Raw genomic sequence first — 13,155 nt, forward strand, 5'->3', positions numbered from 1 at the left:
ACAGAAGTATTAGGATTATGACTCAGTGGCATTGATGAGTGAGCACCATGAATACAGAGTCTTCCTGAATAGCTTCCATGTTCCAACAGTTCTATGGCCAATGATAATGGAGGTTGGGTAATGTCTTCTAGCTCAGTCATTTTGTTAACATTAGTTGGTGACATTGTTATACCCTCTGTTGGACCTGGACATATGAATGAAAGATATTCACATTCTAAATTTTCTATTCTTCCTTTTGTATGCCTCTCTAAAGAACTACTGTTTATCAACAGTATGAATTTGTAATTTTATTGACAATTTTGTTTCTATACAACGTGGATTTTAAACACACCATTCTGAGCTCTACTAATTAGGAAGAGTCTTTTTTTTTTGCCAGTCCTGGGCTTGAGCTCAGGGCCTGCGCATTGTCCTTGGACTTTCTCAAGGCTAGAGCTCTACCACTTGAGCCTCAGCACCACTTCCAGCTTTTTTCTATTCATGTGGTACCAAGGAATTGAACCAGGGTCTTCGTGCATGCTAGGCAAGCACTCTACCACTAGGCCAAACTCCGGGCCCAAGGGAGAGTCCTTTTTTTAATCACTATATTTTAGAGAACCCTAGGACTAGAACTATAGTTGATGAGGCAAGCCTTTCAGCTAACATCAACACAACTGAGCAATCATTAGCTAAAAACCATTAGTCAGGAATACCCTGTTCCACAAGTTGGTTATAAGATTTCCTCCAAAAATCCTTCAAGTTTATCTAAATGAGTGTAAGACTCAGATAGTACAGCTGACATGGAGGCATAGATTATGGGTGTACAAATTCATATTTTGCCTCTCAGTCAACCTGACTATATTAAGCAACCTGGAAAAGGAGATTTGTAATAGTCATTTCCAGCTGTTTTATGAATTAATGTCATGATACCGGCTGCACATCTGAGGCTTGAACTCAGTGTATCTGTAGCCATTTGTGGACAAAAAAAGATACAGCTTTGCCGCATAACTCTGGAGATTTGTGTATATATATTTACCACAGACCCTTAGTCATATAATGCCATGTGGTCTACATAATAAGTTCTTCTCCTACCATATGACTAAAAGTTCAGGATTGCTTATCTCACTTCCTAAATATTCTGTTGAGTACTTACTTCTCTACTTTGAGCCACACTAAAAATGACAGCCTCTTCTAATACCCAGAAACCAGATTTAACATCATTCCTAAGTGTTAAAGATGGTGGCTATTTCTTCTAAAAATCCACTAGATTTATGTTTACTATATAGTTTCTTCTCATGAACATTTTTCTTCCATTTAACCAAAAATAACTAAATCCCTTCAGACTTTTCTTTGGGCTAGGGTTATATGAACTTGGATACAAAGCATTTTCCCTCTTGATTTGACAATTTGTTCTGTTAAGTTTTACAATTTTAGCACTAACGGAAATCATTGCTTGGTGCGTGTAAGTGAATGTGAGATATATAAATGTGTGTATACATATTACATATAATATATAATGTCTTATTACAGTAATATGTCTTGAACGATTATACATAAAATATGTATCAATCATTTTAATATAATAAATTGTTAGGCTTGCTTTCTAGATTTTGAGTTGAATACTTTAATTTAGAATTAGTTTATGAAAAGAATTGCATTAACTTCTACAGAGCATAACAGGAGTCTGGATCGTGACACAAGATTATTTAGAGCCTGAGCCTCACTCTCCCTCCCTTTTCTTTTAGGATATTCAGTTCCCATGGCAAATCTCCTGAAACATTCCCCACCCTCTCACTCTAAAGAAGCTCCATAGACAAAACGAACTACAATCCCTTGTTTTACTTTCCTCCAATATGTTTACATTTTGATGGCTAGCACTCTTATAATGTTTATTCTGATGTACTAATCCCTCTTTATATCCCACTTACATTTATGGATGACCTCTATAGATTTTCTTTATTAAATGTTAATTTTTCTTAGTTTTTATTCACTGACCCTTTTTTCTTCTCTATTTCCAGTTTCCTCCCTGGTCTTCTTCACCCATTATTTCAAGAACTATCAAAATAGCATGACACCTAAGATCTACACAGGGCCAGAATACTTATGCCACCCCCAAATGCATAAATTTCTTTTGTTCCTACAAGAATAAACAGCAACACTTCAACAGAAATGACAAAATAGCCTTATATATTTTATTTTTTTGTGAAGCTTCATGAATTTTACCATAGGACTTACATTTTGAGACAAGGCATGGGTACTGCCACATATTAGACTACTTCATAGAGTATAATATGCTAAACCTGAAAAGCTATGAAATTGAAAAGCTAAGAGGTCACAGCCTTATTTCCAGTCAATTCCAGAGAATGAGTGAATACTTTTTCTAGGTACCTCCCAAACTCAAAGACATCGCATTTGCTCTTTAGCTCCTTGCCTCTCCATTCACATTCCTCGAGACATTCTGTCTAGATATGTTAGCTGGAATAATACATAGCTTGACTCTTCTACAATTCTGCCACTGGAGGATAAATACCCATTGATTTCAAGGGTTAATTTTATATTCCACTGCTTTGCCAGAGTTTTGAATCAAGTAACTTGGGACTTGAGTTAATAGGGCTCCTTAACTACAGAATCGTGTCATCTGCAAAGAAGGAAAGTTTAACTTCATTTTTCCTATTTGGATCCCCTTTATGTTTGCTTCTTGCCTTATTTCTCCGGCTAGGAATTCTAATACTATATTGAAGAGGGGTGGACATCCTTGTCACCTTCCTGATTTTAGAGGAAATGGTTTTAACTTTTCACCATTAAGTATAATGTTTCTGTAGGTTTGTCATTCACAGTCTTTATTATACTGAGGAATGTTCCATGGATTCCTAGTTTCTCCAGAGCTTTTATTATAAAGGAGTGTTGGAGTGTATCAAATGCTTTTTTTTTTCTGCAGCTACAGAGATGATCATGTGGTTCTTGTCCTTGCCTCTGTTATTATGATGAATTATATTAATTTACATGCATAAATTGAATCAGTTTTGCATTTCTGTGATGAATCCTGTTTGATCATAGTGTATAATTTTTTTGATGAATTGTTGAAGTATTGGCCAGTATTTGGTTGAGAAGTTTTGCATCAATGTTCATCAAAGAAATGGGTCTCCAGTTCTCTTTTTTTGATGAGTCCATATCTGATTTTTGGGATCATGCAGGCCTTATAGAATGAGTTTTGGAGAGAACTTTCACATTGAATTTTATTAAAGAGTTTGAGGAGATTTGGTGTAAGATCCATTTTAAAGACCTTATAAAATTTTGCTGTGAATTCATCAGGTACTGAGCTTTTCTTGGATGGGAGGTCTCTTATTGCCACTTCTTTCATTACTTGAATTGTGTCTATTTAGTTGGTTTAGTTTGGGTATATCAATATTAGTTAGAAATCGCAAATTTGTTGGCATGAAGATTTGAAAACTGTCAGTTATGGTGGCTCAAGCCTGCAATCCTAGCTACTCAAGAGGCTGAGTCTGAGGATCGAAGCTCAAAGCCAGCTAGCTTGGGCACTAAAAAACCGTGAGACTCTTATCTCCAATTAAACATTAGGAAATGGGAGGTGGGGTTGTGGCTCAAGGATAGGGTGGTAGCTTTGAGCTGAAGAGCTCAGAGACAGTGCCCAGCCCAGAGTTCAAACCCCATGACCCACAAAAAAATAAAAAAGGTTTGAAAAGTATTCCCTTATGATATTTTGGATCTTGGTAATTTTTATCATGATATTTCCATTATAGAACATAAAAAGCATGATACATTATAAAATTTGTTTATGAAATTTTACAAGGCACTTTATAATGCTTGTGTTATGATTTCAAAATAGCACATGAAATAAAATTATATTCCACCATAAATTAGGTTATACCATCTAAAATGTATTAGAAGATAACATATCCTAGTAAGTTAAAAAGCACATAACAAATATATTTTGTCTTAATATAATTTTCTATAGGAAAATAATAATTCATGTAAATCCAAAAATATTTTGAAATATATGAAAAGCTTGCTCCGGGGAGAATTAATATATTTGATATCAATAAATTTATTAATTAAATTTTCATTATTAATATTGAATATTAAAAATAAAATATTCATTTCAATATAAGCAAATGATATGTTATAGAAATCCAACATCCATTACTGAATCAAATATAAATATATATATGTGTGTGCTAAAGTGTTTATGTAAATCTATAAATATAACAACAAAATTACAAAGATGATTGGCTCATACCTGTAATTCTAGCTACTTGGGAAGTTGAGATCTGGAGGATAGGCAGTTGAAGCCCGTCATAGCATTATAATTTATGAAGCTCTCTAGTTAACCAGAAAAATGCCAGATTAGATGCTCAATAGTGGAATACCAGATATGTGTGACAAAGCAAACTGAGTGAGCATGAAATGCTGAGTTTAAGCCACTCTACGAGCACTAGAATGAAAATAATAATAAAGTTATAAAACCATTTTATAAAATAATATGATAATTCTTTCAGAGAGGTAACATAATTATTATAAGGCATACTAAATTTTGGTTAAATATATACTACTAAAATAAACTATTTTCTCTACCTACAGTAGTCACATATATAAAGACTTTCCATTTATAAAATCAGTCAAAATACAAATGTAAATAAACTTCGAAGAAATAGTTAATACAAATCTGAAAAGACTATAAAATTCTAATGAGACAGGAAGAGATCTTGAATATATATTCATATACTAAATTTCCAGATAGTATAATATATTTTAAAAACAATGGATTACCAACAAATCATACATTTTCTTCAATTTTTTTAACCATGAGTAAAACTAAGTAAAATACTTGAAATATAAGCAAAAGTATAATCTAATCCTACATACATTTTTACTTGACAGTTGAAATAATTTTAAAAAACTCAACAATGATTCAGAAACAAAAATTGCAATAGCACAAAATAACAGAGCTGAACATAGTCACAGGTATACAAGGGAAATTAATAGACATAAAGATTTACTTTTCTTAGTAGTTTATAAAATTTACCAAGTGGGTTTGGATGAGCTTTCTTGCATTTGGAAAAATTAATAAATTTGGAAAATAAATCCTTCTATCAGAATTAATCCCAAATGAACTTCAAAGTGTGAGACATTTAAAAGGCTAATCTTTCATCTAGGAAGTAAGGAAGACTTTAAAATGTCATATAATTCATAAAAGAAAATATTAATTTTAGAACATAAAAATATGAGAAAAGCCCTTAATAAGTATGTAAGACAAAAATACAATAGCCAAATGGACAGCAATTACAAAGAGAGAAAAATGTCCTAAAAACCACAATTTTAATAAAGAAAAATATAAAAGAAAATTTGGCAAATGTCCTAATGGTAATCCATCATCATTAACCAAATTTTTACCTTACTTTTCATTTGATTGATTTTTTAACAAATACTTAAATTATCTTGTGGAAAGCTTTGTTTTTATAGTATCACATAACAAAAGGAGAGATTGTTGACAATGATATTAAAAGCCAAAAGTATGTCTTTTGAAGATTATTCCTTCACACTGTGGCTATAATCAAAATAACCATATTTCTTTTTCAGTTATAGACATATTACATGCACATATATGTATGTAACATATATATGAAACAAACTTACATATATGAATGCATGTATATTTATATACACATGTAATACATTTCCTGTGTATGTCTAGATCCATATATAGTATAACCACACGCACATACACACACACACACACACACACACACACACACACACACACACACACACGCCTCACACCATATCTCCTAGACTCTGGAACCCAAATGCCACATCACAACCACAATCACCCTCACCGAACAGTTTAAAACCAAGGTTACTCTGTTCATTCCTAAGTATTTTGTTTTTAAATTTGCATCATTTCATCTAGATTGCCCTAGTCAAATATATTTTTAATATTCACATTAAAAAATATTGAATGGCCTCATTAGCCACAAGCTATAAATGCCACAAAACAGATTTGAAAATTGGAATGCACCCAATATAAATGGTTACCAGTAGTGAATGGGAAGGCATACACAACAGGGCAATATAAAGCCACCACACAATATGAGGAAAATCATTAACCCATCTGGAAAGGCATCAAGATGGCCAGCCTCTTTGTAGTTCCAGCACAGACTGAGCCTTATTTCTGAATAGTTTCCCTGGTGGGGAATAACAGCTGGAAAACAATCCCAGATGTATTCATTTGTGTAACTATTTGCTTCTTGTAGCATCTAGGCATGGAAAAATTATTGAAAGCTTCAGTTCTGGACTTGTATTTTTTTTAATGTCAGGCTTTTGAAAAATAGCACCATTTTTCTTTAAAACTGTTCATTTACCTGGAATGTTGGCCAGCAAACCTATAATATGGACTTGGTTTTGTTAAGATTGAAAAAATGCCCAATGGCAAGAGAGAAATGGACAATTTGAGTGGCTAAAACTAAACATGAGCCCAAACTTAGCTTAGCAAACTGTCCAAGCAGAGCAAAAAAAAAAGTGTTTTTATAATTCTAGCTGGCCAAGGAATTCTAGAGCTTGTTAAAGAAGCATAAGTTTGGAGGAGAAAATAATGAGTAATCTAGAATTTTTTTCTTTAAAAATACTGAAGAGAGAATATTTAAAATGAAGTTTAAAGCAGTAAAGTTTGCATTCGGGTTAGAATTTATTTTTCTTGTTATAACATTCTCACTTAAGATGACTATAGCTACTGAGAAAAGAACTCTAAAAATTAAAAATAATCTTTATAAACAAATCATAAAACACAGAGTGAATCAATTTACAATTACCTGTTAACTGTTGACTAACCAATTTAAATCCTAATTTTAAGATTCAAGACATTTATGCAATTTTAAAATAATGCAATGTATTTAAAATGCATGTTAATGGTTTCAGTCAGGAAAATGATCTGCTTAATCATAATTGAAATTACAATATTTGAGTGTACATAAAATTTTTAAGGCGTTCCTGGGATGTGTGATGTATGCAAAGCAAGATGGATTATGATCCATAACTTTTATCTTCAATTGATTAGTTTGATTTCAAATGACACCAGACATGGTAAGTGAAATGATCAACTATTTTGTAGGTATTCCAATACATATATATATATATATTCTCTTTTATTGTTGTAACTAAACTCTTTTTTAAGGCTGTGATGGTATGTATTTGAATCGAATAGTCAATCCACAGATAATCAATTAATACTATGGTTTTCTAGGCACAGTTTAGGAACTGTAATTTCAACAGCAGGATTGAAGCTCAAGACTCCAAGATACTGTGTGAAAGAGACAACTGGAGTAATATTGCTGATTATTTTAGGAACACAACCTAAGAGAACAGATAAAAAGAGAAGAATCAGTTTTCATTCACAAATCTCCAAATGCATTATAAACATGACGTCAGCTCCCACATAATTTATGTAGAGGATTTATCACCGGAGCATGTGGAATTGATATCCTGTACCATGGAAGAAAAACGTTTCTTTGACTCAATCTCTTGCTTGGAGACAGACTTTTAGCCACACAATGATGACACTAGAGAAACGGATTGGATTAATTTAAGACAAAAATAAGGAACTTCTTCCAAACTATGTAAAACTCACCTCCTTGTGATTTATTGCTGTCTTCAGACCATTGGAGCTGCAAATAAAATTCATGAGGGAAGAACAATAAATTAAGATTGGATAAAGGTATAATTTGGGGCTTCAAATTGCTTGTATGGTTAGATTTCTAACATAAAATTGGACATCTAATACTAACAAGTTAATCAAATCTGTTCAGTGCTGACATGGAAAAAAAGTTTTTAAAATAAGTTTTTAAAAAAGGTTTTGTTCAATCAGCTACCCTCCTTGACAACTTCAAACTCTGAAAAATCTACATTACTTAGTCAATGAATATTTAAAAAGTAGAAAAGTTCATAAATGCATGCAACAGAAGTTCATCATTCTTGGAAATACATCTTAGGGGTGGGGAAGCTGCCTTTAAAGTTAAAACTGTAAAATTGCCACATAATAAAAAGCTCTACTTTGAACATGAATTGTCCATTTATATAGAAAAATAATAAAATGTGTTTCCTACAATTATAAAGGAACAATGTATGAACTTTCTTTGGTTTCACTAAGGTGTATTTTTATATATAATATTCATTCTCTGGCCTTTTTCCATGTCTTCTGGGCTTTTATATTACTAATCTATGTGAGTATCGATAAGGGACTGCATATACAAAGATTCCTACAGTGTTTTAATTGAGAGTAAATTGCCATCAATAAATGGGGCCTCCTACTGGCTTGAAAAGGTTGCCCACCCCAGTGGCTGGGCCCAGTTACTTGTTTGAAGAGTTAACCCAAGGCAAGATAGCCCACTTTGTCAGCTGCCTAGAGGGAAGTTGTCAAGCCTGGGACCCTGCTGCTTTATTCCTATAACTGTGTTTTAGAAACACCTCACAAGTGGAATTGTGGTTGCCTCATCCAGAAAATGTGGAAAGGATTAATGTGGCATGTAAAACAAATCACTCCTGAGCTCAGCTGAGAAAGTGGGTATTAAAAGCACTCCAGTCAAAAGAGCTTTAGTGAGAGGGTCATGGTGATATACAGTCAGCATATGTTGGGCTGGTAATGCTGCAGGGTGTTTGGGAATGGTAATGGTCCATGGGTGTAAAGTCTTTCAAGACCTCTTAAAGGCACATGTGTTTCTTGAGCGTGTTCTCCAAACAAGGACCTGTTATGGGTTAGATTCACTAAAGCTTTTAAAGTTTATTGATTGGTTTGCGGGATTCCAGGTTCACTTACTACTTTAAAAAAAATCTGTTGATAAACACAAGCAAGAATGCCACTTTAATCTTAACCTTATGAATCAATAAACAGTGTTGGATGCTGCCTCCTCATTGATTACAGTACATGCTATTTATTTTATTATAGAAGTGTTTGCTTGTTTTCCAAGTTAATGGCCAATATATCGGCGTTATTCTTCTAAATCCAGGTGCTTTGTAGATTTAGTTTGAGGAGGAAGAAAAGGGAAAGACCTTAAGATTTCTTGCTATTTGAAATATGAGCCATAGCCTTAATAAAAACTTGTGGGTTTCAAGCTGAGAGAGAACAAATAAACTTGCTAAGTGTAATTTCATAAACTGAAACGATTTTCCTTGGTATTTCCACTTTGAGAAAGAATTCATTCAGATCTTTCATTATGATGCAAATATATTAATAGATCCAAAATTGAACAAACTTTTAAAGAGAAGAAATCAAGTCATGTTTTAAATATAAACAGTTTCTACTCATTTTCTTTGTTCGATTTATATTAACACTTTTTAAAATGAAATGATCATATTTTTTACCTGTAAAGCTGGACCTCATCAATTCATTCATCTTTCTAAATAACCTAAACCTAAGAACCAGGCAAAATCTTTGAACAGTAAAGGTAGAAGAAAGGGTTGAAATAAATAAGGGTCAACACACATACACAGAACATGCATGTGTTTTTAGGTAAGACTTGTTAAAATATCAAGACAGATGAGTAGGAAGAACTAATTAAGTAACTTTAAAATCTCATCATTGAAACTAAACAACTGAAAAATATTATGAGAGACTGGCAAAGAAAAAAGTCAGGATGCTATTGGGTTTGGGTCAGTGCTTCCAAGTTTGGTCCTAACTTACAACCATGACTGCAAATATTTTTTCACCAACTTCAAGCATGACATTATTTGTTACCTTTGCTTTACTGCAGGCCTGGTAAAAGTCAAGATCAATAATTTCTCAGAAACAGTTCCACTCTACACTGAAATTACAACCAGCCTGAGGGACAAAGCAGATATAAAATTTCTTGCCATCTCTGTAAAACTCATAAAGCATCACCATTGCCTTGTTTTTAAATTGAACTTCCTGTTTTAGGCTCATTTATGTCACTGCTCTCTGCCTAACACATTTGGCAGAGAGAAAAGTGTATGGTAAGTAAGTACTCATGGTCAGTATATTGAATGTGAAATGGGAATGTGGGGAAAATGATGAAAATATGACAATTAAATAACGAGGTAGTAAGGACAAATTATGCTATTAAAAGTGTGATTTACTAAGCAAGGAAGAAATATTATGGCTATGTATGCATTATATCTATTCAGAGGTGCAATTAGTCTGGCATCTTCCATGGGTCCAAGTGTGACTGTGAAGGATATGTACAATTTTCTGTAAAACAGAGCTATATATGTCTTCACTATGTGAAGTTGTTGTATCACTATTCGTGAATGGATTGCTCATAACTCTTTCAATCTTCCATTGAATTGATTCTCCATCTCAATCATTTAAGTGCAAGCATCTGAAGTTACATATTTCCTCTTTGCTTATATTCCCTCTTTATTCATATTTACCCTTTCAGGGGCTCTCCTGACAACAAAGTGTTTATTTCTCTATTGTATACAAATGGTGCAACTTTTACATCCTTTACCAATAAGAATCCACTATTCACAAACATAAATCCATCGCAACCTATCATAGTTTAAATTTTGAATTTATTAAATGAATGCCTACTTGTGTTAAAAATATGGAAGCTCAAAATACAATGTTTTCCTATTCCATAATATTAACCCAGATATTTTGCTTTTTTTACACTACAATAATGACAGGTAACAAATGACTCTCAATAATATTTATTTTCTTCCCCAAAATGTGTGTGTATTTGTATTCTTGTGATACTTTGTCACTATAAAATAAACAAGAGATTTGGGCTCTAAAGGGGGGACCCTTATAGCAACTGGAAAACCACTGACCAGTTGTTCCCTTTGCTCATGGTACTGACTTTGAATGCTTCCCCTAACACACTAATTGGGGACCTGGACTATGTTGCATTTTGCAAGCTTCCACATCTCCCTGACAAACTGCACACAAGGGCAGACTAACTCACACCAAGATGTGCTGCACACCTGTACAACAGATGACCAATTTTAATGTGCAAAGAAAAAACCTCCATGAAATGATATTCTTTTCCACCTGGTATACATACAATTCAGACAGAGAAGGAGCTGAATCATTTAGCCACAAGTTTTCATTGCTAATAGCATTGTATAGGGCTTAAATTTTATAGAGTCCAGTATCAAGTCATACTCCTAATTGCATGACTTCAAAGTGGACATGTGAGCCCAACTTTCATATTATTTTAATGACAAGCAATCACCGCCTTTCCAATCATTCCTATGAGGTCCTACACTAACACAATTGTTGGGCAATTGATTTAATTTCAATTTCAGAGACAACTGTACCTCCTCCTTCAAATGGAAATTTGAACATTGAGATTAACTTGATAGAGAAAATCACATCTGAATCAGTTTATAGCCCAGAGGGATACTGTGAATCCCATAAAGTATTGTTCCAGGAACCTGGTTAGTGTTCTGTACACCTGCTTAATGTTTTCTTCATCATCACAAATGTCAAAGTGCTCAGTAAGTCACTGGGGTTTGAATGACAGCCATGCACTAAGCAAGCAGTTATGTTTTTTTACTACCAAATTGGACCATAAATGATGAAAAAAAGGTCAAAAAGGAAGTATGGAACCATACAAATTTGAAAGGGGAAACTGCTAATAGCCATAAACCCAGTGCAATCAAAGGCTTGGCAAGTCATTGCAAATTACCTGCTCTGTGAATTACTGATCACACTGCATTATGATATAGAACTTTCTAACTCCTTTCATCTGTAGTAACAGGACTTCTAATAGCTCACAGATCAAAAGCAAAACTCGGCCAGTGGAATTTTGATACAAATACTCAAATGTTTGTACAAATATAATGGTGGTGAACAAAATGTTAATACATATCTAGTGTTGCTTTTGGTGAAATGAGTAATAGAATGTGTGATTTAGAGATCAAAGTTTTTTAAACAATATTTAAAAGGAATATTGGTGAACCACATACAACTAATTTAAAGGAAAGAGTGAAATCTTACATGATCCATTCAATTACAGAGTTGTGAGTTGTTGTGAGTTGTTATGCCTTAAGCAAGTTCTTCAGCTCTTGAATACAAGATACTAAACTGCTAGATCTTTTATTTTCTAACTCAGAAATATGAGAGTCATGAGCACTTGAAAAATCACCATCAAATATTTATTCCTCCTGAGATAAGTAATACGTTCCTAAAAGGCGAATAATTTTCAATAAAAAGCTCTTTAAATTGTGAAATGCAAAAAAGATGAAAATGTGAAATGTCTATAAAATATGAAGTTTATAAAAGATTTCCTCTTGCTTCTTTGCAAGAGAACTAATTGCATAGACATTTATTACAGTTAAAGGAAAAGAAAAAAAAAGAAAACACTTTGTGAGACATTTTATTACAAAGATTTGGCAGAAGTGCTGACAAAAACAGATTTTGTCTTGCCAGTAGCTCAAGCCTACCATCCTACCTACTCAGAGGCTAGAATCTGAAGATCTTGGCTTGAAGTTAGCCCAGGTAGGCAAGTCCATGATACACTTAGTTTTAATTAGCCATTTAAGAGCCAGAAGTGCAGCTAGGGTAGAGTATCTATCTGGAGCAAAAAAAAAAAAAACTTAAGTAACTGCACTGTGGCCCAGAGTTCAAGCCTCAGCACTGGCGCACACACACACACACACACACACACACACACACACACACACACACACTAAATAAATAAATAAAATAGCAGAAGCAGAGGCAGCACCAGAAAAACATGCAGAAACAGAAGAAGGTGGGGAGGGAGGAAGGGGAAGAAGAGGAGGAAGAGGAACATATTAATTGCTGAATTCCATTTCTGGCTTTCCTCCCTGATTTGGCTTCAAATCACTATCTTCGGATCTTGGCTTCCTGAGCAGCTAGGATCACAGTCATACACCACCAGTTTAAATTAAATTAAAGTAGTAATTTAATATTCATTGTTGAATTTATATTCTATTTCCAAATAATATCTTTTAAAATTTCCAGTGAGAGGTTTGAATTGACTTTTGCATATTTCTGCTAGGTGGGAAGCTTGAGACGTCATCCTGATCTTTCATTGACAAATTGCCTGCATTCATGCATAAGAAAAAAATGATTTTTAATTCAACTCAACATTTTTATACAAAATAATTCCAACTATGATTCAAACTTTGTGCTAGTTCTGCATAAGTATCCATATGTAGAATGCTTAACCACATAAAAAGGCA

The sequence above is a fragment of the Megascapheus bottae genome, chromosome 5, assembly GCF_031878675.1.
Source record: "Megascapheus bottae isolate mThoBot1 chromosome 5, mThoBot2.hap1, whole genome shotgun sequence".
NCBI lineage: Eukaryota > Metazoa > Chordata > Mammalia > Rodentia > Geomyidae > Megascapheus > Megascapheus bottae.